The sequence below is a fragment of the Hyperolius riggenbachi genome, chromosome 11 (genome assembly GCF_040937935.1).
Source record: "Hyperolius riggenbachi isolate aHypRig1 chromosome 11, aHypRig1.pri, whole genome shotgun sequence".
NCBI lineage: Eukaryota > Metazoa > Chordata > Amphibia > Anura > Hyperoliidae > Hyperolius > Hyperolius riggenbachi.
In genome coordinates, this window is record NC_090656.1 from 129,555,474 (window position 1) to 129,583,212 (window position 27,739).

General features: G+C 43.4%; 1 long non-coding RNA gene across 1 annotated transcript; it reads left to right on the plus strand.

The window, feature by feature from the left end:
- Positions 1–26,384, plus strand: LOC137539238 (uncharacterized). Its single transcript, XR_011024969.1, has 3 exons — positions 1–79; positions 7,361–7,450; positions 25,922–26,384. It is a non-coding gene; the product is annotated as an uncharacterized lncRNA (long non-coding RNA).
- Positions 26,385–27,739: the final 1,355 nt, after the last annotated feature.

Here is a 27,739-nt window from a genome sequence, read left to right on the forward strand (position 1 = left end):
GCTTGTTTAATAGAACGGGAGGTGGAGCAGTGACGTCCTCAGGACACAGTAGAGAATGAGTCGTGCAGATCAGGGAACTGTACTGTGCCGCCTTTTTGTTTCTTCTATAATTTATACATAAATATGTCATACATGTATAATACTGCTGAAGTCTATTGGTCCTTCAGCAGTTGTCTATATGTGTGAAACATTTGCACTGCTTCTGTGTAGTAATTGTCCCTCTGCTCTCAAGCCAGGATCTCTGCCAAGTGCATGGGTTGTATGGTTGTTTTACATGGCTCATAGAGAATTGGGGACATACTACCAGAAGGCTGCACTTGACATAGGTCCTCCTTCATATATTACATGGCTCATAGAGAATTGGGGACATACTACCAGAAGGCTGCACTTGACATAGGTCCTCTTTCATATATTACGTGGCTCAGAGAGAGAATTGGGGACATACTACCAGAAGGCTGCACTTGACATAGGTCCTCCTTCATATATTACATGGCTCATAGAGAATTGGGGACATACTACCAGAAGGCTGCACTTGACATAGGTCCTCCTTCATATATTACATGGCTCATAGAGGATTGGGGACATACTACCAGAAGGCTGCACTTGACATAGGTCCTCTTTCATATATTACGTGGCTCAGAGAGAGAATTGGGGACATACTACCAGAAGGCTGCACTTGACATAGGTCCTCCTTCATATATTACGTGGCTCAGAGAATTGGGGACATACTACCAGAAGGCTGCACTTGACATAGGTCCTCCTTCATATAAGGGCTGCCCATGATAAAGGGTGGTCGTGAAAGAGGACATGAAGGAGTACACAGAATATTTGTTGGGAGGATCATAATGCATTCATGAAACTCACCATTGTGCTCCTAATGCCTGGTGTAATGATGGCTATCTGATCATTAACTGCTGGATCGTGCCACTGTTTCACGTCTTTGTGTCAAACCTGGTGATACTGTTCAGTCCTCAGAAAATCTGACCCATGAAAGAAATATTACTACCCTGCCATAGCATTACATGACTGCAGTACACACTTATGTATAGTTCTTGTCCTGATTAGTAACGTATCTCTAAGGCCCGGTTCACATTAGCGGTGAGCGGAACGTATACTGTACAAACGGACCGGTATGCGAACGGATCCAATGTTAAACCAATGGATTCACTCACATCCATCCGCTTGTATGGATAAGTTGTCCGGTCCGCTCAATGGACGAAAAAAATGCAGCAGGACCTAATTTCCCGGACCGTTTTGCCCAGCGGACTGGAAACGGAAAGTTTTGCAGCTACATAACAAATAGAAAACGGACATTTTACAGCACACTGGCTGTAAAAACTGACAGTTTTTACCTGATCCTGATGGCCAGATCTGGATGGCCGGTTCCGTGAAAAAACACGTGTGAACCAGGGCCGCGACTGGGCGGGTGCTGCGGGTGCATTGCACCCAGGCGCCTCTCTCTGAGAGGCCCGGCCGCCGCTCACCCCCTCTGGCTGCCGCTCCCCCACTCTAGCCACCGCTCCCTCCCTCTCCCTCTAGCACGTCAGACCTCGATCAGGCGGCGACCAATAGTGCGGGCGCTAGGACCTAGCACACCGCACTGATATGCGGGAGTGACATCACTTCCGCATATAGAGCGGGTGCGTCCGGCGCCCGCTCTTATTGGTCGGGTCGCCCGCTGATCCTGAGGTCTGACGCTGGGCTGCAAGGTGAGGGGGAAGCGGTGGCTAGAGGGGGGGTCCCTGTCACTCACTGCCTAAACGGGGTCCCTGTCACTCACTGCCTAAACGGGGTCCCTGTCACTCACTACCTAAACGGGGTCCCTGTCACTCACTACCTAAACGGGGTCCCTGTCACTCACTACCTAAAGGGGGTCCCTGTCACTCACTACCTAAATGGGGTCCCTGTCACTCACTACCTAAAGGGGGTCCCTGTCACCCACTACCTAAAGGGGGTCCCTGTCACTCATTACCTAAAGGGGGTCCCTGTCACTCACTACCTAAATGGTGATCCCTGTCACTCACTACCTAAACGGGGTCCCTGTCACTCACTACCTAAAGGGGGTACCTGTCACTCACTACCTAAAGGGGGTCCCTGTCACTCACTACCTAAAGGGGTCCCTGTCACTCACTACCTAAACTGAGGTCCCTGTCACTCACTACATAAACTGGGGTCCCTGTCTCTCATTGCCTAAACGGGGGTCCCTGTCACTCACTACCTAAACGGGGGGTCCCTGTCACTCACTACCTAAACGGGGGACATGGGTATGATTAGGCAGGACATGGGTGTGATTATGTGTTAATTTAACCACTCCCATAGGCGCCAGAGAAAATCTTGCACCCAGGTGCCAGGCACCCGAGGCTCACCCTGGCGGCGACCAATAGTACGGGCGCTAGGACCTAGCACACCGCACTGATATGCGGAAGTGACATCACTTCCGCATATAGAGCGGGTGCGTCCGGCTCCCGCTCTTACTGGTCGGGTCGCCCGCTGATCCTGAGGTCTGACGCTGGGCTGCTGCTGGCTGCAAGGTGAGGGGGGAGCGGCGGCTAGAGGGGGGTCCCTGTCACTCACTGCCTAAACAGGGTCCCTGTCACTCACTACCTAAACGGGGTCCCTGTCACTCACTACCTAAAGGGGGTCCCTGTCACTCACTACCTAAAGGGGTCCCTGTCACTCACTACCTAAATGGTGGTCCCTGTCACTCACTATCTAAACGGGGTCCCTGTCACTCACTACCTAAAGGGGGTACCTGTCACTCACTACCTAAAGGGGGTCCCTGTCACTCACTACCTAAATGGTGGTCCCTGTCACTCACTATCTAAACGGGGTCCCTGTCACTCACTACCTAAAGGGGGTACCTGTCACTCACTACCTAAAGGGGGTCCCTGTCACTCACTACCTAAAGGGGGTCCCTGTCACTCACTACCTAAACGGGGTCCCTGTCACTCACTACCTAAATGGGGGTCCCTGTCACTCACTACCTAAACTGGGGTCCCTGTCACTCACTACATAAACTGGGGTCCCTGTCTCTCACTGCCTAAACGGGGGTCCCTGTCTCTCACTACCTAAACGGGGGTCCCTGTCACTCACTACCTAAACGGGGGACATGGGTGTGATTAGGCAGGACATGGGTGTGGTTATGTGTTAATTTAACCACTCCCATAGGCGCCAGAGAAAATCTTGCACCCAGGTGCCAGGCACCCCAGGCTCACCCCTGACCAGGCCTAACATAATTTGTATTATTATCTATTGAATTTATAAAGTAACAACATATTATGCAACGCTGTTCAATAGATAAATGCAGTTAACATACAAGTTATAACGTACAGGGGGCACAAAACAAGAAACAGGATCATGTAGTGTGGTTGAATGTCTTTGGTACCAATTCTACGTCTTTAGTAAAAATAGATCAGGTCCATTTTAGCCCGTGAAGTGGTTTCTGACAGTGATGATGCGTGATCAAGCTGGGGAGGGCCATGCCAGAGGCTTACACTCTAAAGGGTGAGGCTAGAGACACAGAAGGTTTGTCTGTTGAGAGGGCGCTCAGCAGAACATATTGTGGTACTGATGATTGGGTGGTTGGGGGGGGGGGGGGGTAAATGAGCATGAGCAGGTGGGTCTTGAGGGCACGTTTGGATAAATTAACCACATTGAGGACCACAGTGCTAAACCCCCCTAAAGACTAGGCTATTTTTTTTCAAAATAGGCCACTGCAGCTTTAAGGCCAAGCTGCAGGGCCGCACAACATAGCACCCTAGTGATTCCCCACCAACAGAACTTTCTGTTGGTGGGGTCTGATCACCCTCCAGTTGTTTAATTTTTTTTTACAAATATTTATTGTAATTTTTTTAAATAAATAAACATATTTTTTTCTTCCTCTGCCTCCCTCCCACCCCCCGCCAGCCAATCACAGCGATCGGCTGTCATAGGCTTCAGCCTATGACAGCCGATTGCTCTCTTGTGCCCCAGGGGGGCAGCCGTGTCACACGGCTGTCCCCAGTACAGCGCTGCCGTGGATCGCAGCGCTGTACTAAGTAAGAAGACGGCGCTGGAAGACCGCTCCGCCTACCAAGCAGGAGATGCGCACGCAGCCTGCGCGCGATCTTCTGCAATAGCTGACCCCAGGACTTGATGCCAATTGCCGTTAGGCGGTCCTGGGGCTGCCGCCGCGGTCACGTCTGTTGGCGTGACGCGGCCTTTAAGTAGTTAAAGGTGGGACCGAGTCTGTTGGCTGATGGGAGTGAGTCTCAAAGGGTGACGGTAGCCCTTATAAAAGTCCTGCAATCGGGCATGGGAGTGAAGTGTGCAATGTGTTACTGTGGACAAGATCTGAGATGAAGTTTGGACAGGTCTTGTGCACCGATTTGTAGGTGAAGCACAGAATTCTGAAGATTATCCTGAAGTGGACGGGGAGCCAGTGGAGGGCTTTGCAGAGGGGGGTTGTGGAGGCGCTGCAATGAGGCGCTGCAATTCTTCTCTTGATTTTATCTGCAGTGATGAACACAACAACTTCAAAAGTAGTGCTAACAGCAAAATGACTGTTGACTGTTTTTGAGTTTGCCGATTCCTCCAGGTGTGCAGAGATAGTTCCTGCTGTGTGCAGCAAATTATTCATGCAGAAAGAGGGGAACTGCTGAGGAATCCATATTCCAAAGGAGTACTGATATTATAGTGGTAAAAACAAAATTGAGCTTCTGAGACATTTTAGACAATTATAGCTGCCAGTTGAAATGGAAAACTATTTTTTTGAATTTACTAAATGATTTGTGTAGGATTGCTATATTTCATAGCAATTGTTCTCATCAAATATGGAAAGCCACTTTTATACAAATAAGGTTATTCCATAATGGGCAGCACGGTGGCGTAGTGGTTAGCGCTCTTGCCTTGCAGCGCTGGGTCCCCGGTTTGAATCCCAGCCAGGAACAACATCTGTAAGGAGTTTGTATGTTCTCCCTGTGTCTGCGTGGGTTTCTTCTGGGCACTCCAGTTTCCTCCCACATCCCAAAAACATACAGATACGTTAATTGGCTTTCCCCTAAAAAATGGCCGTAGACTACAATACATACATAGACATATATATACATTTTTTTCCCTGAATTATTTTATTGTATACTCATTTTATGGTGAAAAATTGGGCGTAAATGCTGAAAATACAATTTTTTTTTTCATTTTTCAACCTTCATAATTTTCACATATGTCCCACAGTTATAAAACACATAAAAATGATTCTTTTGGCCCTTTCCGGTTAAAATGATACCCCATATGGCATATTTTATCCCCAGCCTGCGCCTCTGCAGCGATCGGATACGTTTGCTAGGACGACATTTTGCTGGGGCCATACTGCTGTATAGATGCATCCCTAAGCAATGGCAGAGTGATGCATCTGTAGAGTATTAGGGCCCCAAACTTTCACCCTAGTGATCACATCCGATTGCTACATGGGGCAGTCATTAAAAGTTTATAAACAGGTATAGGTATTGCAGGGGTTAACAAAGAGTTAATAGGCTAGGCTGGGGTTAAACTTAACTGGGGATAAAAAAACAAACTTTTTATTTTATTGGGATAAGGTCACTTTAATTTTTTTGTTTTTACTTTTAAAACTTTTTTTGCCTAACTTTATGAATGATTGTTGCTATTGCTAGCAGCAATCATTCACTTGTAACACAGGCTCGCGCACGTGCACATGTGAAGGCGGGCGGCAGTGTTGTAGGTTTTACAGCCTGAAACCTACAGCAGCACTAATTAGGACAAATAATCTACATCCTGGAAAGGAAAGTAGTTACTGTAAATGTCTCTTTAATTCTTTAAATTTCTGGATATTGTTTTTTTCGTACTGTATACCGTACAGTATATATGGTGTAGATTGTATTCTTTCTACTTGAGCTATGCATGTGCCAAACCCACTACCGGGCATGACCTAGTCATGCTTGGCGACATAAATGATTCTGATTCTGACATTGCCATTCTTTCCATACGTGAGCGTGTGTTACACTGCCTCTCTAGAGGGCTGTCTGAGCCATTTTCTGGCTTATTTATAGAGGAATTGATCTGTAGACAAGTTAGAACTTCTTGTATTAGATATTTTCACTATTTCATAATCATGCTTTAATAAATCATAGCACTTGAAATGCACACACAAAAGATATACGGGGTGTATAAGATTTTATTGGGTACATTTGCCTCATATTCATACATTCCTATGTAAAGTCAGAGAGGTGTTTTGGAAATCTTTTTCACACATCGCAGCCGTACAGTTTCTTTCGGAAAAAGTCAGCAATGGCCAAAGTGTAGAAGTCCAATAGAGGCTTATGTGGAGAGATGAAAACGTGTTGGCAGAACTGTCTTTCAAACATTTAAAAGCAAATCATCTTACATTTCACAATATATAGCGCTTAACAGGTAGAGAAATTAAACCTACTCAGCTAAACGTGGCCAGTATAACTTACACACAGCCATTCTGTGTCCTGCACTAATTACCAGTGGTACATCATCATATTTTATTTTAGACAAAGTACAATGTACATAATACAACCCACTACAAATGTGGTAAAGGGCTATTGATTTTCCTTTTGTAGTTTAGTCCAAAGGATGCAGTTTGTCTAGTTTACATTTTTGGCGTCCTCCCACACCCTTTAGTCAGCAGACACAACTCAAAAGAAGGGGGTGCAGAACACTGTGTGAATTGGAGCAATGATTGGATGCTCACTGATGCATGGCATGCAGGGAAGCTGTGGTGGGTATGGATGTACATCTACCAAACATACTGTGTACAAAATGCTTTTGTCCGCAGGGATTGGAACTCGATCCTTCAGGTGGCACTTTGGAGCTGAGTGTTGTACAAATGCATTGTGACACTACAGCCTCATAATGAATTCTGTTGCTATGAAGGGGGGGGGGGGGGGAGGGGCGACAGAGCAGCATACAACAAAGCAGCATTGAGTGGGAAGGGCAAGGAGGAGAACAATGTCCTCAGCTGAGATGATTTGGCGCTCTGGACCTCTCCGCAATGCATTGGGGAGGCTGTACACACACTAGATTTTCTCCATAGTGACAGTTTCGACCAGCTGTCTTGGCTTAGAACCATCTAACACGAAAAAGGCTTTGATCTGCATGTGCCAAAAGGGTTTCTTTCTATGAGGGCAGTGGATCTTCCATGAGAACTGGTTCTAGCAGATTCAGTACAGAACTTAAAAAACGAGTTTTCCTGAAATAAAAAATATTAAAGGCTAGCAACATTGTCAATAATAATTAGCCAAAAGTCAACGTCTGTAGCATTTGGTGGCCGAAAGTATTTTTACCATTTTAAGACGATAACCGGACCACATTTTTCAAGCATTCTTTTCTTTTCTGGAAACAGGAGTACACAGAAAAGAATCTAGTACCAGCACTAGTGTATATGGAAGACATAGTCCAATTCCAATACAGCTTCCCTGCAGGTTCTGCCTCTGTAAGTACCGCCATTTGTCCATGTGATGTATATGTAGTGTCCAAACCACACCCACTTGTATGTGTTTGGGTAGAATAGAAGGTTTCATCACATGTGTGCTAAGGGATGGGGTACATAAACATTTTGCCACTGGTTTGGCTTCTGCTCACAACCTGCTAGAAAATAGGTTTTGGTAAAGCCAACAAAATGACTGTGTTTGCCAAGCAAAGAGTGTCCATATAACTGAAGAAAACAAAAATGTTGTTATTGTCAGAGTCAAGTTAACCAATCAGGTTTCATCTGTTCTTTTATAGCCTGTACTGGGAGAAAGAAAACTAATGTCTAATTAAGAGCTGCGAGTAAGAAGGCCCTGTTCATACCGTCAGCGTTTGCAGAACGCATAGAAAAGAAAACGCAAGTTGAAAAACGCATGCGTTTATATGCGTTTTACTTGCGTTTTCTATTGCGTTTTTGCATGTTGAAAGGAAGTGCGTCACACAGGAAACAATGGGAAACGCAGAGGGAAATGTACGCTAAAACGCAATAGTACGCGTTTTTGATACGTGTCCATAGACTTTCATTGTGTCAGTTTCTGTGCGTGACGTACAGAACTGCGTACAGAAGGGCGGATGAGAAACGTATGCGTCTCATACGCATACATGTGAACGAGGCCATTAGAAAACATTAGTAGCCGTTTCTATGCGCAAAGTCCGCCTGTACGCATTCTGGAAAAATGACTAGGAACGCACATAGTCTGAACAGGGCCTAACACAGACTGTTTATTTCCTACACTTCTTCTTTATAAAGAATTTTGAGGATTTTATTGGCACATTAAGAAATCAAATAATAAATGCAAAAAGAGACTTAGATCGCATTAAAAGTGCAGCAAAAACATAATAGTGGAAATGAGGGAAATTGGGATGCCCATTGGAAAAGGGAGCGATCAGGTCAGAGAGGGCTGGTGGAAACCCCAGGTAAGTATATTTTCTTTTTAAGGCCCCATCTCAGGTACACTTTAAAGAGACTCTGAAGCGAGAATAAATCTCGCTTCAGAGCTCATAGTTAGCAGGGGCATGTGTGCCCCTGCTAAAACGCCACTATCGCGCGACTAAACGGGTGTCCCTTACCCCCCAAAATCCCCTCCGTGCAGCCGGGGATCTCTTCCTGGTTGAGGCAGGGCTAACCGCCGCAGCCCTGCCCCACGCGCGTCTGTCAGCGCGTATCTCCGCCTCTCCCCCGCCCCTCTCAGTCTTCCTCCACTGAGAGGGGCGGGGGAGAGGCGGCGAGGCGCCGCTGATAGACGCGACTAGAGGCAGGGCTGCAGCCGTTAGCCCTGCCTCTAGGAGCAGCAAAATCTACGACCAATTTGGTCGTTGATTTTGCGGGGGGGGGGAGGGGGGTGTTGGGGGTGAAGGGACCCCCGTTCAGCCGCGGGATAGCGGCGTTTTAGCAGGGGTACGCGTGCCCCTGCTAACTATGAGCTCTGAAGCGAGAATTATTCTCGCTTCAGTGTCTCTTTAAGGCCATTTTCCACTGGGCATCCCAATTTTCCTCATTTCCACTGCCACATTTTTGCTGCGATTTTAATGTGATCCAATAAGTGTACTTATTGTGACTGCGGCACAATTGAAATGTGCAAAAGGAGAACAAAAATGATCAGTAAAAAAAATCTTTAATTACCGTATCTCAAAAAATACAGTTGCCCTTAGCTATAAATTGCATTGTGCCCGATCACCAGTGTGAAAGGGGCACCGTGATAATCATGGTGCCCCTCTGATTTCCGGAATGCCGTAAAATCGCTCCTGATCTAGTTTTTCTAGTCCGAACCAAATAAGTGGAAGAGGGCTCTTATTTCAGCTTTCTTTCCAGATATAACAGGCAACAGGTGCGTGTGTGTTGGAAGGTAGCTGAGATGGGGGTAAGATTTTACTGCGGAACACATCGCAGTGCTGCACACTTGGAAATGAAACAATCCATTACAAATAGAGACAGTGCTGCAGAACACTAGACCCTCCATCAATTCCATCCTGATACAGAAAAAGTCATAGTAAACCAGGGGCGTAGCAATAGGGGATGCAGAGGTAACGACCACATCGGGGCCCTGAAGGGCCCTCCCTCAACTTCAGTATTATCTCTCTATTGGTCCTGTGCTCATAATAATCACTTCTATAGATACTTTGAATAGTGATAATCATTAACAAACTGTTCCCCATCCCCTTCTTGCACCTCTGACACTGTAGTTGCCATTGGCAGGTTTTGGTGCGCTGTATCATTTGTTATGTATAGAGTGCTTGGGGGGCCCCATTGTAAAACTTGCATCAGTGCCCGCAGCTTCTTAGCTATGCCATTGTAGTAAACTAAGTGCACACAACAACACCACTACCCACAGCTACATGGCACACTACTTCCTGTGATGGGTGTGTAACACTGACAATATATGAGATCTGCCAGTGCCAGTATGGAAATATAGAGAATCTCCTGGATTGAAGCATTGTTCCCAGCTTATAGTTACTAAAACAGCCATAGTTGAAAAGCATGGAGAAAACATTCTGCAGGAATACATAAGAATCTGTCTGGGAGCCTGTGGCATGCAGGCCTGCAATTCCTCTTATTAATCCATCCTGCATGTATCTGGGAGAGTTCCTGAGCAGTAGCACAGCTTATAATCTATATTTTATATTTCTCTGTACAAGACTAGAACATTAGATAGAATCCAAGGGAATGAATGGAGTGCATTGGTGCCATTCATTCTATCTGAGTTAACGTATTATATTTAATAGACTGTTCGGAGTGACTATTCATTTTTCTGTGTCCCCTTCCACTTCTTTTACTGTTCTATATGACCTTCTCAATGATAGAGACACTATATACGAATCTCTTCAAATGAAACCCAAACACCATTAATGATCTCATGATAACCCACATTTAGCTGACATTCCACTTGGTTTTGGTTTCATGTACTGAATAAGAAGCATCATTAGCTGAGATTCGTCACCAGCACTGTGTGTGTGAGGCGCGGGTGTATTTCAGCAGGGCTTATTGCTTTACATTGAGACACATATGATACATGATATGTTGGTCAGCATGATATGTTTTGAAAAGGCCAGCATTTGGCAGATATATTATGTTGATTTAGGGCAAAATATAAGGTTAATTACAGCATGGCCCAATACCTCCACCCCCTCCTTACCTAACCTTAACCTTCCATCTCACCTATCTTTAACCCTTACCTTAAAATCTTCCTGTTGGTTCCTCCCCATGACTTCCCTAACTTCAACCTTTTGCCTAAGCTTAGCCCTCCCTTTCCAATGCCTGATGTTCAACAAACCTTGACATTTAACCTCACCTGACAATCCATTTTCTGATTCCGTTTCCGATTCCGATTTGCAATTCCGATTTTCCCTGAATACAATCAACAGAAAAACGGAGGAAAAAAATGCAGCATGCTGTAACGATTAAAAATCGGAATCAGATGTAAAAACAGATTAAAAATTGGAATCGGAATCGCATGCAGTGTGCAGGGAGCCTTAAAGTGTCCATACAGTCAAAATTGATTCAATAATTTAACTGAACTGAATATTAATTCTATAACTCTAGACATTGATATAAATAGATCTTTAACATGATCGGCTGCATTAGAACATTATTTGGAACAATTTTCAAGCAATCAGTTTAATAATTCATTCAGAATGACCCAAAATGTAATTGAGAGTGAAAGCGTGTCTTGTAGTAAATCAAAGATCATTTTATTGAGCAATCATAGTTTTTAAACATAATTGGTAATTTACAGATTGCTTTATTTTAAAGAGAACCCGAGGTGGGTTTGAAGAATATTATCTGCATACAGAGGCTGGATCTGCCTATACAGGCCAGCCTCTGTTGCTATCCCAAACCCCCCTAAGGTCCCCCTGCACTCTGCAATCCCTCATAAATCACAGCCACGCTGCTGACAAACAGCTTGTCAGAGCTGGCTGTGTTTATCTCTATAGTGTCAGTCTGCTGCTCTCCCTGCCTCCTGCAGAACTCCAGTCCCCGCCTGCATCCCTTCCCTCCCTGCTGATTGGAGGGAAGGGACGGGGGCAGGGACCGGAGCTATGCAGAAGGCGGGGGAGCAGCTGAGACTGACACTACAGATGTAAACACAGCCTCACAACACGGCTGTGATTTATGAGGGATTGCAGAGTGCTGGGGGACCTTAGTGGGGTTTGGGATAGCAACAGAGGCTGGGCTGTATAGGCAGATCCAGCCTCTGTATGCAGATAACATTCGTTAACACACCTCGGGTTCTCTTTAAGGATAAAATTCACACTTGATAATATTTTGGAACTGACTGTTCTGTTAAATGATCAGATTGTGTGGCCATGTTTAATGCCGGGCATACACGGCTGCGATTATGCACCGGATTGAGCCGCTGGCTCGATGCCGGCACATCCCCGCTCGTCCGCTCGTGCGTGCGGATCGATTCCCCGCTCGTCCCCGCGGGCGGCTGCTAATCAGCCGCTTGTTTCTTCTGTTGTTCTCCCCGGCGGTATCGAGCACACTATCGTTTCGGCGGGGTATCGGACACGTTGGATATTATCAATCGAGCCATCAGGCTCGATTGATAATCCTCCCAGCAGCCGTGTATGCCCAGCATAAGGTGCATACACACATCTGATTTTATGCCCGATTGTTGTTCAAACCGGACGTTTGAACAACTTGTCACTTAAACAAAAAGTCGTTCAGACTCCTTGTACACACAGACGACAAAACATTTGAAGTGCTAATTACAGCTAATTTGCATGTCGTTTGACAGGTCAATGGACTTGATAGAACAATGGACTAGATCAAATGACTGATCAAATGACTTGTTGTTTGAAAGTCTATTAGTGTCAAAAAAAATAGACTTTCACACAACAAGTCGTTTGTACACATGTACGGACCTAACTGTTGTTTAAACAACAGTTAGTCCACGGACCTACCAAGCGGATCAGTCAAAACTGCTGCTATCAGTCTAAAGATTGTTCATACACACGCCAAACCGTCGTTCAGACGACCGATTTGAAGGACAAGTCATTCAGAAACATCAGACGTGTGTATGTACCTTTAGTTTGTGGCACATGCAATTGATCAATCACAATTTAACTTTCAATTATTCTGACTGAATTACTCAAGCTATCATTTAAAAGATCTCATTGTGTATGTTCACCTTAGGGATGACCTAGTGGCTAGTAGTAACTGACCCAATCCTAAACGTCCTAAATCATCATAATGGAACGGCCATATTTTTTTTCTTTTAAACAACATCAGTTGCCTGGCAGTCCTGCTGATCCTCTAACTCTACAGTCTACAGCCTACCACAGAGCCCACTGATGCAGTTGTGTCCGCTTTTCAGTTACACATCAATGTTACAGATGCTGAAAAGCAGACAGAAGCGGATACAACTGCGTTAGTGGGCTCAGGCCCTAATACTTTTAGCCGTAGACCCTAAACATCTATGCAGATCAGAGGTTTCTGACACAAATCTGATAAAATTAGCTGCATGCTCGTTTCAGGTGTGTGATTCAGACACTACTGATGCAGGATTGCCCTGCAACTGGTATTGTTTAAAATGAAATAAATATGTCAGCCTCCATAAACCTCTCCCTAGGTTTCCTAGTTGCTCAATTAGTGATACAAGCCTTTTGGAACAGGGGATTGCTTTATCTCAATAAAGAACTTGAAATATTAAACATTTTTGTTTATCTGGAAGAAGAAAGCTACAGCTATTCAGTTCTCGGGGAGTAGCTACTAGCTGGGCTACTGGCTGGGTTAAATTTCCCCAGAAAATATTTATTTTTCCCTGAAATTAGGCTGTTCCATAGGATGTGTACTAATTACACTTATACAACAAGAGCATTAAAGGGAATGTCCAAGCAAAATAAAAACATGAGTTTCACTTACCTGGGGCTTCAACCAGCCCCATGCAGCCATCCTGTGCCCTCGTAGTCACTCACTGCTGCTCCAGTCCCCGCTGGCAGCTTGCCGACCTTGGAGGTCGGCGGGCCGCATTGCGTACATTTTTACGCATTCCCGCTAGTGCAGGAACATTAACACATACATTTTTACGCATTACTGGTTTAATGCGTACATTTTTACGCATTCCCGCTAGTGCAGGAACATTAACACATACATTTTTACGCGTTACTGGTTCAATGCGTACATTTTACGCATTGAACCAGTAATGCGTAAAAATGTATGTGTTAATGTTCCTGCACTAGCGGGAATGCGTAAAAATGTACGCAATGCGGCCCGCCGACCTCCGAGGTCGGCAAGCTGCCAGCGGGGGACTGGAGCAGCAGTGTGTGACTACGAGGGCACAGGATGGCTGCATGGGGCTGGTTGAAGCCCCAGGTAAGTGAAACTCATTTTTTTATTTTGCTTGGACATTCCCTTTAAGGGGTGTCGCTGATTAAATGGTTTGGTCCATGATATGGTTCTCTTGGGAAGGCCAAGGTGAACAGACTCTTTGGCCCATTTTCAGGTTACACTGACTTACATGGGATTATCTAACCCCTAGGTTCTCAACGTGTGGTAGGCATACCCCAGGGGGTACTTCTGATGGTTCTAGGGGGTACTCAGGCTTGATGTACTTGACCAAGAATAACAAATTTAGAGTTTTAGAAAATGACAAATCTTATTTTAAAAACACCACATAAGTGTTTTAAGTAATTAAAAGCAATAGTAAATGCTTGGAAATTGTTCAGAACCAATTATCATATACTACAATTAAATATATATTTGTCAAGGGGTACTTGTGATAATGTGTACTATGCTAGGGGGTACTTGGTGAGTACGGGGTTTTAAAAGGGGTACATACCAATAAAATGTTGAGAAACACTGCTCTAACCCTAAATCATGTTATGATACAAACCCAAGATGCATCTTTCAAAACGTTAAGCTAAAATGTATGAAAATTCATAAGTACACATGAGGGGTGTATGTGAGAAGTGCTGTATTTAACAAAATATCCGAACTAAAAAAATAATGAGGCTCATCAATATCTCCTGACACACCATAAACGTGAGCAGGGATTTGCTGTGTCATAAACAGCTTTAAATGCATGAGCCTTAATCTATTATGATTTAATCTCTTTTATTTTTATTGCATTTATACGCTTTTTAAAAGAAAGAAGCCTTGTGATTGGACTAAGATATTTGTCGGGGCCTCAGCTGCTCACGCAAGCATTTAAGATATTGCATATACATAGTTATCAAACTATAAAGACCTAAAACTGGAAAATATTAAGCTCAACAAGCAATCATTCCACATCCCAACCAGCGGTAGATGTCTTCAAGCCCCAAGTGGCAAAACCCTGCCACTTTGCACTCTTGTAAACGTTAGGATGGTAAAAACCAATGAGTCTGGGATCATAAGTGTATAGTGTGATGTCCAGCACTGCCTCCTCCACCTGTTCTTTCTTGTGAATACTGCTTCTGATCAGGAAGCTGTCTACACACAAATGGCTTCTGGTGTCCATGATAACGTTTTCTTGTTTGCAAAGTGCAACTCACAGTCATGTTTTTGAGCCCCAGCTGCCATTTTGTGAGACAACATCTTGCCTGTCTAAATACAGAACTAGTCTGGGACATTCGCAGCACAATTTAATTTGTCCTTTGAATGGATCTGCTAACTTTAGCAAGTATGTGTACCTGTGTATAGAAATTATTTTATTATAGTATAATTATTTTATTGTAGTCCAAGGACTGCATAGGGTCAGGTCCACGTAGAGAGCACAGAATCCAACTGAATAAGGTCATTGCTTTACTGAAGGCAAACTAGATCATTCGGCTGTGAGGTCTCTTTCAGACAGATGGCTGAACTACGCACTTGTCAGGCAGTTCAGCCTTCCATCTGCTGGCCACTGAGCTCCTCTTCAGTGTAATTTAATGCAACCAAATGGCAGCATTTGTAACCAGCCCCACATGTGGCAGTATTTGACACATGGTGTGGTTTCCTGGCAGCAAGAAAGGTGTCATGTGACATCTGAGCTTGGCCACACACTCATGTGACTCAATATGGTGCCCCCCGCCCAAAGCACTGGCCAAGCAATGCCAAGTGTCTGACCGGTGCACAGGAGCAGCTGACAGGCAGTGAACTTACCCACATCAGCCGACCGTGTGAAAGAGGCCTTACAAACACAGCCTCACTGATGTGAATCTTGGCAAGCAGGTCTCCAGACTAAGAGGGCCTGCTTGACATCTGTTCTGCCCTTTATCCTCACTAAGATCCATAGAATATAAAACTGCACACGGCATAGTTGAATCATCTACTAACATATGATAAAAAGTACAGAAAAATCTCAGATTACCAACCCAACAGAAAATGTACTGCAGTTAACTGACTACAGGCTTGCTATAAAGGTGCAAGGTTTAAGGCGATCACGTTTAACATTGTTTAATGCTTCGTGAGCTATTGACCTGCAATCAGCATACAGGTAGCGAGAATAATGGTATTTGCACTTTCATTCACTAAATTGTGAATGATAACAGCTCTAGTGTTTACATTTATAAAAACAATTTAGCAATAGCAGCTTAATTATTTTTTCAGATGACAGTTCTATATGAAATACAGACCATTTCCACGATCGCCTGCTTGGTTGTGGTATAAAGGACAGCTGCTTTGAAAATGGATGTGAATTTTGCCAAGCAGGAGAGGATCGAATGTTCTGAAACAAAACGGGATAGCTGCTAAAAATAGCAAAAGCGCAGAATCCATTTACAGGCCGCTAAGGATTACTCCTAATGGACAAAATTGGATAATTACGCAATGCCTATTTGTCGGCTTGTACCTCAAATCACTTTCTACTTTTTCACAAAACAGTAACGCTCAACATCATCTCTGTTATAGAAACCATAAAAATATGCCTAGGTGCCAACTTTGTCACTTGTATAAAGAAACAACACATTTCATAGTTTATTATAAATTCAGCATACATATTTAAAACAACCCAGAAGCATGAAAAAATAGACTTCGATACTCACTTCAGAAGAGGGAAGACTCTGAATCCCATAGAGCCTTCCTGTTCCGCTATCTGCCCCCTTGTTCCACTGCTGTCCCCCATGGTGAGATTATTCAACCTGCAGGTTGAACAATCTCACCCTGGGGCCCTCCTCAGGCAACCTTTGGAAGCATTTATGTCCCTGAGTACTTCCAAAGACATGCGGATCCGTACTGCACACCCGAGAGTCTAGGCTTGCACACACAGTACAGACGCGCCCATCTTTGGAAGCACTCAGGGACCCAAGTGCTTCCAAAGCTTTCCGTGGAGTCCCAAAGGTGCACAATTTGAACAGGGGACAGCAAGGAAACAAGGCGATAGAGAACTGGGAAGGCTCTAAAGGTTCCAGAGTCTTCTTAGGTGAGTATCTAAGTCTCTTAATGTAGGTTGCATCAGGGTTGTGACTATACACAGACACATATAGTCATCTGCCAGAGCACTTTAAATGGGGGGAGAGCAATATGAAATTCCTAACTTTCCAGTTATAGACTATAGTGGGGGATCTGAGGCTCTTTATTGGCCCATCATTTTGATGGATAGCTTCATCAGCCAGGAGATTAGCTAAGGGAATGGAAAAGGTAAAGTCACTTTCCTCTGGAAAGTCAAACGTTAAGTAGATCCCTCTGCTATAGTCAGAGGACGCTGAGGTTCCCTGGCAGGAAACTACAGTTCACTGCATAACTGAACTGTTTACTGCAAAGGACAACAATAGCCAAATGTCAATGGAACCTATGTTATCGATTAGATATTCAGATATATTCATTTTGAACATGGTCATTGTGTCTGTTGCAGTAGCAGATTACAAAGGTCTATCCTTCACGACTTGTCTGACATGTCCGTAACAACGGGCACCACAATTGTCAACCCAGCATGAGTGTAAACCTAGCCTTACTATTACTATCCTATATATACGGTACTTGTATTTAAAATAAGATTCCTTAAATAGTACCTCAACAAAGAAGCACATTGGAAAAAGGACTAAATAGGAAACAAAGATCAGGTGAATCACAGCACAGTCAAACACTGGTAAATAGCTTGGGGTCTGGGTGCAAATGGCTTGTCAATCTTAAAGATCTGTAATAAGAATATACTCAAGAATATAACATATAATAAGATATGATAATATCATTTTAACAAGTCAGACCTCTTGTCTGCAAATAAATAATAAAATAAAAGTGTATACAAGGAAACAAGGCAACGAGAGAAATGATAAACTGCAGACTAGAATGTCCATACAAAGAAGTGGTTTTGTAGCCATGCAGCCATTTTGAAACCTCTGACACCCAACAATATTCTACAAATGCCTGTTTCCCCCAATAGTTGTGACGTCTGTGATTGCATGTGGTGTTGAAGTGATCTTTTGTGGCATGCGTTATTATCTGAAGAAAGTGTATTGCCTCTGCTTGGACCTCTCTGAATGTTTCCCCGGCATACGATCAACAGTTCATTTTTTTCGGACAAGGAAGACAACACCAACAATAACAGCGATAGTAGCCACTGCCACTCCTGCAGCCACTAGCAGAGGCTTAAGGCCCTCATAGCCTGAGCCTTCTGCAGATCCACTGGAAGCATCATGCTCTTCCCCATTGGTTTTGTTCTCTGATGTACTTGGTGGGCCCTGAGACTCAGGTACAGAAGGCTTTGAGTCTTCTGACTGGCTGACTGGTGCTGTGTCTCCTGTGGTGGCTTTTTTAGTTGTTGGATTGGGTTGCTCTTTGACAGAGCTTTCCTTCTTATCTCCACTTGTTGCTGTGCTACTTTTGTCTGTCTTCTTAACGCTGGTAGATCTTGGCTTGGCTTCCATCTTAAATTCCTGGTGCTTACAGCACAGAAAGTTCCCTTTGCCTTAGCACAAAATGCTGACTGTGAATTATTTCATTCAGAGCACTGAATCCAACAATACCCAAAAGAAAAGGAAGAAAAATCAGAATTATACATATATTTATATATGTAAAGGACATAATTATAAGAAGCTTTCATTATCACATTTGTTCAGTTCATTAATTTGCTACCCTGGAACTGTAGGATACAATCCTAACCCATGTAAGCCTAGGAAAAAAACTGTTAAAGCAAACCTTAAATAGCAATGGGGACAACGTTAGTTGCTTATCTCAGTTGTTGAAGCCTCTGAATGGTCCTCGTAGAGCCCACTGTTCATGTGCAGGGTTCCTCTTCATCTTCTGTCTGCACACCCAGACATGGACGAGCACATGCGGGCTGTATATGCATGAATAAGATCTGCACATGCACAGTAAAATGAAGCGCATGCCCAATCCTGATGCACTCGTTCATGGCTGCACTCGCAGCCTAAAGACATCTTTTCAATTGGCGGAGATAATTATGTAGGATACTACGCTGTGGCTTGTAGGAGGATCTGTGAAAACCTCTGGACCACCCAGATGCTTCCCTCTACTGAGTGATTTCAGGTGTCCTCTAAAGTATCATTATAGCTAAAATTTTGACTCATTTGTCAGCAATCAAATCAATCAATCAAAGGATGATCCTGAATTGTCACTGTGCTCTGGGAACAGAGAGTCCACTGCCTTTTGCTGGGGATGCTGCATGTAACTACAATCATGCAGCATCCAATTTGCAAATCTTTTGGCCACATTCACTATGACCTGATATTGTCCAGGGTGCCAAATATTAACCACTTAATATATAGTTTTAAATTAATCCAGGTTTCCTAAATAACTTACGATATTCTCACTAGAGATCCTTGGAGATGCCAGGATTTAACTTTGTACATCAGGGGCATTGTATTCAATTAGACAGGAAGTGAGGTCAGTGGAGCCACTAGTCACCTATACGTTGTGCACTAATATCATCCTTTGGTGAGCACTGAAATTATTTTTCTTAATTTTGTTTACACTATTATTGTTCTTTGGACATTAAGGAGTAGTATTTGTGGAATACCCTAAGTAAACCACCTACACCTCCTCCAATTCTTTTGGCACCATTCCACATTTATTTCATAATAGTCACCAGGGGCGTAACTATACTGAATAGGGCTCCCCTGCAAAAATGACACCATGGGGCCCCCTTGGTCCCTGAAACGCATGAGGAACACGTATTTGGGAGCTAGCGAATTGCAGCAGAGAGTGTTCTGCCGTGAAGCAGCATCTAGAACCAGAAAAAAATTACAGACGCTCCCACTACATGCTACTCTGCATGGTGGGAGCAGGTGGCAGGGACTTTTTCTTTATGCTAATTGGCTGCACTTGCAGTTGGGGAGAGGGAGGATGAGGGACCCCAAAAGCCTCTGGGCCCCCCTGCGATGGCAGGGGTCCCAGGGGTGATTGCTACGCCCCCATGATAGTCACTATTACATATTGGCATTTCTTACCATTTTCCAAATTATAATTTATTTTGGTCCTGTTGCATAAATAATTGTAGGGTTAGGATTAGCAGAATGTAAAAAATGTCATTATAGTGGTCCTTTAATTATGCTAGTGCTGAATAGTTCAGCACTGCCAAGGCTGGTACTTCCGTAGGATAAAAGTTGCTTATCACATTTTCTACCTATACTAGTACTGGGGGTATATCTGGCTACCTATACTGAGAAAGGGGGAGAACATCTGTTACCTATACTGAGAAAGGGGGAGAACATCTGTTACCTATACTGAGAAGGCTTCCTAATACTGATGGCCCATCTGGCTATAGGCTGATGGCCTATACTGGGGGGAGCACATGTTCTACTTATGCTGAAGAGGCTACCTAATAATGGGACATATATGGCTACCTATACTGGGGGTGGGGCACACCTGCTACTAATATTGGGGCCTAAATAATAGGGGAGGAAAATCTAACAACCTATACTAAGGAAGTTTGTTGGCAAAACTGCTACCTATACTCGTGAGGCGCTTAGCGTGATCACAAGACTACACTGTTGTATACGCCTCCTTGTTATTGCCTGAGGAAGCAGGAATATACCTGCGAAACGTGTTGCTTTGTTTTTGGAGTATGTGAAGAAATTTTTCTGTTTGAAAATCAACAGTTTCATGTCTACTTCAGGGAGGTAAGTCCACCACTTCCTCCTTGGAAATTTTAAAGATTTTAGCACATTTTATCCTGTTGGCACCTCTGTTCTCCTTCAACAATACTTGACAAAAGTTGTCCAACTTCTTTAAGTTGTTTAAAAGACTTTTGTTGAGCATGTGTATGAGCCTAAAGGTGGCCACACACGATACAATAAAATGATCCAATTTTACAGTAATTCGATAAAAACGATCGGATCTCCCGAAAAAATCGAAAGCTTTTTTTTCATTAGACTGAAAAATCCGATTGTATTTCCCGTTTTCTTCGATTTTAATCGATCCGGAATGCCAGATATTTTTCTTCAATCTTTCTAAAGATTGTATGGTGTGTGTTGGATTGCCAATTTATTAATATACACACCCTAGCAATTTTGTCAGAGTTTCCAATCATTTTTATCATAATTGGGGGGAAAATTGAACATATGTGTGTGGTACATTGGTCATATTTTTGAAATGTTACAATCAGTCAGAAAAATTGATTGCAATTCTTAAATTGAACGGATATTTAAAAAATTGTATGGTGTGTGGCCACCTTTAAGGCTGGCCCTGGATCACATTAATGTATCAGATTTGAATTTTGTCATCCTTGATTGTCTATTGCCATTTGTAGCATCCAGCCATTTGAAAGCTATTTCAATCAATAGGATTTATAAGGCACTTAAACCAAAGTCCCAGTAACTCCCCTTTCTTCATTTCCCAGAGCTCATAAAGTACATTCACTGTGTCTATTAATATATAATTGTGTATAATGTCTCTAAGAGGAATTAACTCAGTGATGAGAAGAAATATCCCAGCTTCAAAAACTGCCAAGAGACAAACAATGTCTCAACAGTGCTCTTTGTGTCACTTCTTCATATTTGAATGGAAGAAGTTACTTATAATAATTAAGATCTTTTAATGATATCCTCTAAAACACAAAAACTTGCATTAAACATCAGCAACATTATATTATACTTCATTTATCAATAAATCAAGTATAATAAAATGGCACATGTAGTGTGGATATCAAAAATACACTTTTATAAACCAGCTCCAAGCACAGATCTAAACATAATGACTAGCAAACCATAGGCGTAAGATGGGTGCCCAAATATTGTGTTTTTGTGTGAAATGGGCTTCTGGAGCTAATGTGTTTTCACAGTTTTGGCTAAGTGACTAAAAGCAGTGCAGCTGGAGAAATTAAAAACAGGCTGTGTGGGAGTGGCTGTTGCTGCTGCTGGACTTGCATCATCATGCACACAGTTAAGGGGGCGGGGCACAGAGTGATCTTTCAAAAAAGATTGCAGTGTGTAGTTGTGGAGGTCTGTGATGCAGGGAGTGATTGGTTAAAGGAATTCTGACCAGTGGTTTAAAGTGATTATCTAAAATAAGGAGCATGTACACATAAAAGCAATCTCTTTGACAGAGTGTCTATGCAAGAAGAGTAGTTGAGTGAAACTTTACCATGGAGGCATTAGTTGGGATTGGCCAATCACTGAATAATTAGATGCTTGAAGCTTTGGATTGCTACTCTTATCTCCCATGTTCGGATGATTAGGACTTTTTTCTCTTTCTTACTACTACACAAAACTGAGTACACACGTATGAGGCATATCGCCCGTCGGGGATCGGGACCCGGTTCCTCGGGCGGCATTGCAGGACCAAGGCTGATGTGTTCTGTTGCTATGCATGGTTGGTGAATATCCGATGGAGCAGTGTGGAGGTGACATCATGTGGCAGGCAGGGTGAGTGGGAAGAACAATGCTGAATCGGTCCTCCAAGCAGATCACTTTCTGAGGCATCAGGGAGCACCCGGGGCTGCTAATGCTAGATTCTCAGCCCAAGTTTAAACTAGCATCTGTATAGGACTTAAGGTGAACTTTAGACGAGAAGTGTCTCAAGTTCCATACTTACCTGGGGCTTTCTTAATTCCCGTTAGGGCTGCTTGTCCCTCGCCTTCTACCTGGGTGTCTCCTGTCACTCACAATTGTCCCCAAAAGCCTGAGTCATGCTCCATTGTACATTCGCAGCCCAGCGGGAGCGTGCCTGGCCGGGCCGTGCACGCGTGATGGAGCGCGACTCAGGCAGGCTTTCGGGTAAAATTGTGGATGACAGGAATCACCTAGGGAGACGGTGAGGGACGAGCAGCCCTAACGGTGCTTAAAGGAATACTGTAGGGGGGTCGGGGGAAAAAGAGTTGAACTTACCCGGGGCATCTAATGGTCCCCCGCAGACATCCTGTGCCCACGCAGCCACTCATTGATGCTCTGGCCCCGCCTCCGGTTCACTTCTGGAATTTCAGACTTTAAAGTCTGAAAACCACTGTGCCTGTGTTGCCTTCTCCTTGCTCCCGCTGATGTCACCAGGAGTGTATAACACAAGCCCAGTATGGTCTGTGTCTGCGCAGTACGCTCCTGGGGACATCAGCGGGAGCAAGGACACGGCAACGCAGGCGCAGTGGTTTTCTGACTTTAAAGTCTGAAATTACAGAGGTGAACCAGAGGCGGGGCCGGAGCATCGGTGAGTGGCTGCGCGGGCACAGGATGTCTGCGGGGGACCATTAGAAGCCCCGGGTAAGTTCAACTCATTTTCCCCCGACCCCCCTACAGTACTCCTTTAAGGAAGTCCCAGTTAAGTATTGTACCAAGGATGCTTCTTGTCTCTGGTACACTTTAAGAAAATGTTCTCCTAAAATCGGTCTTTAATGGAAACCTTTATATAGGGAGGCTGACATTACTAACTTCCTTCTGGAAGTATTAGTTGCTTATAGTATTTGCAGGGTTCAGTTATCCACAAGGCAATTTAGTCAAGTGCTTATGGCCTGGTGAGTGTTCAGGGAGCCCAGAGCCGGCTAGCACCCCCTGTAACCTTGTCCTCCACCTCACCTTACCAAGTAAGCCAGAAAGCAAGCAGGGAGAGACAGTTTCTGTCTTGTCTAGGTCAGAGCAGGCATGCAATCAGTGAAATTAGAGCACTTGACTTGCATACTTGCTCCTGATGAGTGATTCAGAATGAATGATAATATTTTTGAACAATCATATAATAATGAAGTTATTATATGTAGTTAGATGAAGTTATAAGTTTGACAACCAGGCAGCTACATCTCTCACTACTACGCTTTTAATACAAAAATAGCTCTTGCTTCTACTTTTGTCAAAATTAGAAAAAAAAAAATCCAAAATAATGCATCACTAGCATGTCAGCTAAAAATGACCAACAGATCTCTGGAGTAATCCTCCTGCTGCTGACTAGTGGAAGAGTGATGTGTTCTGGGAGGGGAAGTGAGGTTAAGATGCTGCTCCTCACCCCTCCCAGTCATGATGTGGGAGGGGACAGGGCCAAGCTGTGACTGATTCCTGCTCCAATCAATCCAGGGGGTTTTCCTGACTGCTGGGGTGAAGGGGTAGATCTGGCTCCTGTTTAAAGAAGCTTGACAATAAATTAGGAAAATCATGTGACTGGACTGCAAATCTTAAAACTGAAGCATCTGAAGTAAACTTTACTCTTATATTACACAAGTGTGGGGTGGGAGAGATGTTTAATTAAACAAAAATGAGCCGTATTAAGGATTTAAAGTGGTATGAAACTCAAATTTAATCTACGGTTTAAAGCATCAATAAACACAGCTTTAAGGAATAGAACAAAAAAGATATAAATGGTTTTGAAGCTACTGGAAGGGTTAATACTCAAACCTCTACTTCACTATCCCCTACTGTCCAACTATTCACCTCTACTGTCCAACTATCTACCAAACTTGTCTGTTAAAGTGAACCTCCATACTAAAAATCTACTCTGCAGCACTGAAAAGGCCAGGTGTTTCCTTAACAGTTTCACAGCATCAGAACTTTGTTTTTCTTACCCAAGCCTAATTCTTAGCTGCACAGACGCTAAGCTCCGCCCCATCAAAGAAAACTGCCCGGGCATTTTCCCCCTGTTGCTGTGCAAAGCATGATGGGATTTCTGATGTTGTTGTTCTCGTTGCCTAGCAGCTGGGAGGGGTGATCAGGACACAGGACAGTTAGAACTGTGTCTTATGCTCCCTGTCACCTCCTTTCAACCAAAAAGATGGCTGCCCCCAGGAAATCACAAACATTTGCCTGTTCTTTTAAAACAGGGTGGGTAAGAGATTATATTACCTATCTATTTTAATTAACATAACTAATGTAACTTAATAACAGTATGTTTGCTTAGGCTGAAGTTCCTCTTTAAGCCCCATGCAACATTTGTTGTGAAACAAGTTGAAACAACTAAAAATAGTATTTTGTTTAAAAAGCTGATAAAACTAATAAGAAGTCAATCCAACAGTTGGATTGACTTCTTATCAGTCTTATCAGCTGTTTGAACAATAGCAAAATACTTTTTTTAGTTGTTTCAACTTGTTTCACAACAAAAGCTGTTTGACAATTGTGCTGCATAAAAGATCACTGTTGAGCGTGTGAATGGGGCTTAACAGACAAGTTTGGCAGATAGTTGGACAGATAGTTGGTAGGTGTGTATGAACCTTTAGGAGCTAATTGATAACATTACTATTGCCATGCCAAGATTATCATATTTTATTCAGTCACACTAAGCTGTGTACACAATGCAGAAAATGTTCTTTCGTATCTGTAACTTTGCAATGCAAGGGGCAGTGCTATCAGTTAGCTTCAGGAAGTGGAAATATGCCTTTAAATGACATTAGACCAGTCTTTTTATCTTTTCTACTCATTTAAATTTTGAGTATTATTCCCGTTTAAGCAGTATCAGGCACTCTCTCAGCTGTCGTATTTCCAGCTAGGATCAAGTTGTAGCAGGTAGCTGGTTGGCTTGAAAAGTGCTGATCCTCAGAGGCAAAGACTAATAAAAAAACATTAAAACACTAAATGCAAGGTTAATATTTCAGGAACAGAAAAGCATTAGGATGAAATGGGGCCCTAGGCAAGATAGCAGTTTTCGGCCAGCATTGATGGTCTCCTGGCTTTTTTAGTAAGATTTGGTGGGGACTGGCATCCATCAGGCCCATAGACTCTCCAGGCTCTGCTCAGGAATAATATACACAAGGTGAAATCTCACTGTCTGTCTGTCTTGGCAATGTCAGAATCACTGACTCCGAACAAGCATGAAGGTCGTGCTTTTCCAGGCCTCTGTCTGAGAAAGGATGAAGCCAAAGGATCAGCATGGCCAGCGAGCCACTGGCTTTCCAGGGCATCCACAATGGCAGCTTACCTGAATACAGAACATTGTAGTAGAATGCTGATATTAAACACTACAGAATAATATTTTGTGTTTTTAATAGAGAAATGATAAAATAACAATAATAATATGGCTGCTCCCTCTGTCATCATTAAAGGTGCAGAGAGTATTATCGGGAGTCCTGTGTTCTGTCATTATAAGCAGGTAACACATACAGCAAGAAGAACAAGAAAATCTAGATAAAAGAGATAAAACATACTGAGATAACCCTTCATTCTCCTTTAGGTTATAAACTAGACAGAAAATCATTGGATGATCTAATTTCACAAAAGCAGCAACAGCACAAGACCTTCTCGGATTTCCCCTTCAGAGTACAGACACAGTGCTGCTGGACAGAGAGAAAACCGGCTCCTATAACTTTAACGAAGCAGTGACGTCATAATCCATGGACTAGCCAAAAGGGTCTGCATTAGGAAAATCATAATGCTGACAATTTGGCAGCATACAAGGGGTTAACACCATGCAGCCATCTGTAAAGCGCAGTTACAGCAAAGTCACCTCTGCCAGTGTCCTTCCTACTACTACTGCCAGGCTGAGCACGGCCTTGTCAGAGAAACGTTCATCACGTGCTGTATTATAAGTGAAATTCACAAGGAATCTTTATGCATCAGCTGCTGCAACAGCATTTATAAACCAGATCTTGAACAAACACTACATTTTACAAGGTTTTAACCTGCTAGAATTTTGGCTGCCGGAATAATTATTTTCAGGCTGCCAGATTCTTTGTAAAATAAATAGCATCCAGCAAATCAGCCTACCATGTATAATATATTTCACTGTATTTAATCCATATGAAACAGTAAACATTATAATCAATACAATGAGAATGCTGAACTATGTGAAACTTGCACATACAGAATACATTTGCAATGACATAGCAATAACGTGACAGAGTTGGCATTGAGTGTTTTCCTAATGGTTGTGGAACTGCAAGTCTCAGCAAGCCCATTTCTATAATATTTAGCTTAACATAAAGTGAAACAGCTTTCAAAATGACTTTACATATAGATATCAACTGATATAAAAGCTAGTGATGCATGAATATGATATATAAAAATAATGCCTGTGTGACTGCAGTGTTTGCATAATCATATGGCTGCATTGGATGTAGCTAATTTTACTAAGATATAAGTGACTTGCTTTTCCTTTAGAAATATAACATACAAATATATTACCTTCCAGATTCACCTACTTTGCAGCACAGAGGATGCTCTGCAGGACCCAACCTGGGAATTTCCCACAATGCCTTGCTCCCTGCTGCAGCGATGAGAGGGGGGTAGAGGGAGAGGATTGTCCAATCATGTGCTAGACAGACATTTCGTTAGGACTGTACCATCAAAGAAAGGATGAGGGGAAAGAAAACATACACTTGTTTTGACTTTCTGCTTAGAAAATATAGGACAGTGTTTTGCAGGAACACAGACTCTGCTTTCTAAGGGAAGATACAATCACCAGTGGAAATTATAACGTAACCAGGTTATTTAATACACATATTTGCCTGAGAGTGGATGTGACCTTGTCCATATACAAAGGGAAGGAAAGCATGACTCAGGGCTGGTGATGTAGAGGACCACGTCATTGTTACCATGGAAACTGTTGCTTAGGGACAGAACTTAGCAGGCCGTAAATGCCAGCAGCTCTCCCTCCAGAACTGTGCAGCAGTCACAGTAGAGTGATGATATAATGGGCAATAGAAGCACGAGGGCCTGACGTGGACTACAAGATGTACTGTTGTGAAACTAAATACCCTTTGCATGCAAGTCTGGCTGACATATAATACTGTACTGTTTTCTGACATCAAGGAGCCAGTCAGGCAGGTAGAAAATAGGTGCACATCTGCCTGTGAAGATGTGAATGGTGTTCAGCATTGCTGCACCTGCAGAATGTGAAAGCTTAACATTTCTTTTCCATCCCTCAGATGAAATCACAATGTAATGTCCCTACCAGAGTCTAGGATTACATTTTAGGAGGACCAATTAATACACCAGTATATTTTTTTAAAACCACTTAATGGAGAGAACGCTGGGAAGCAGGAAATATGGG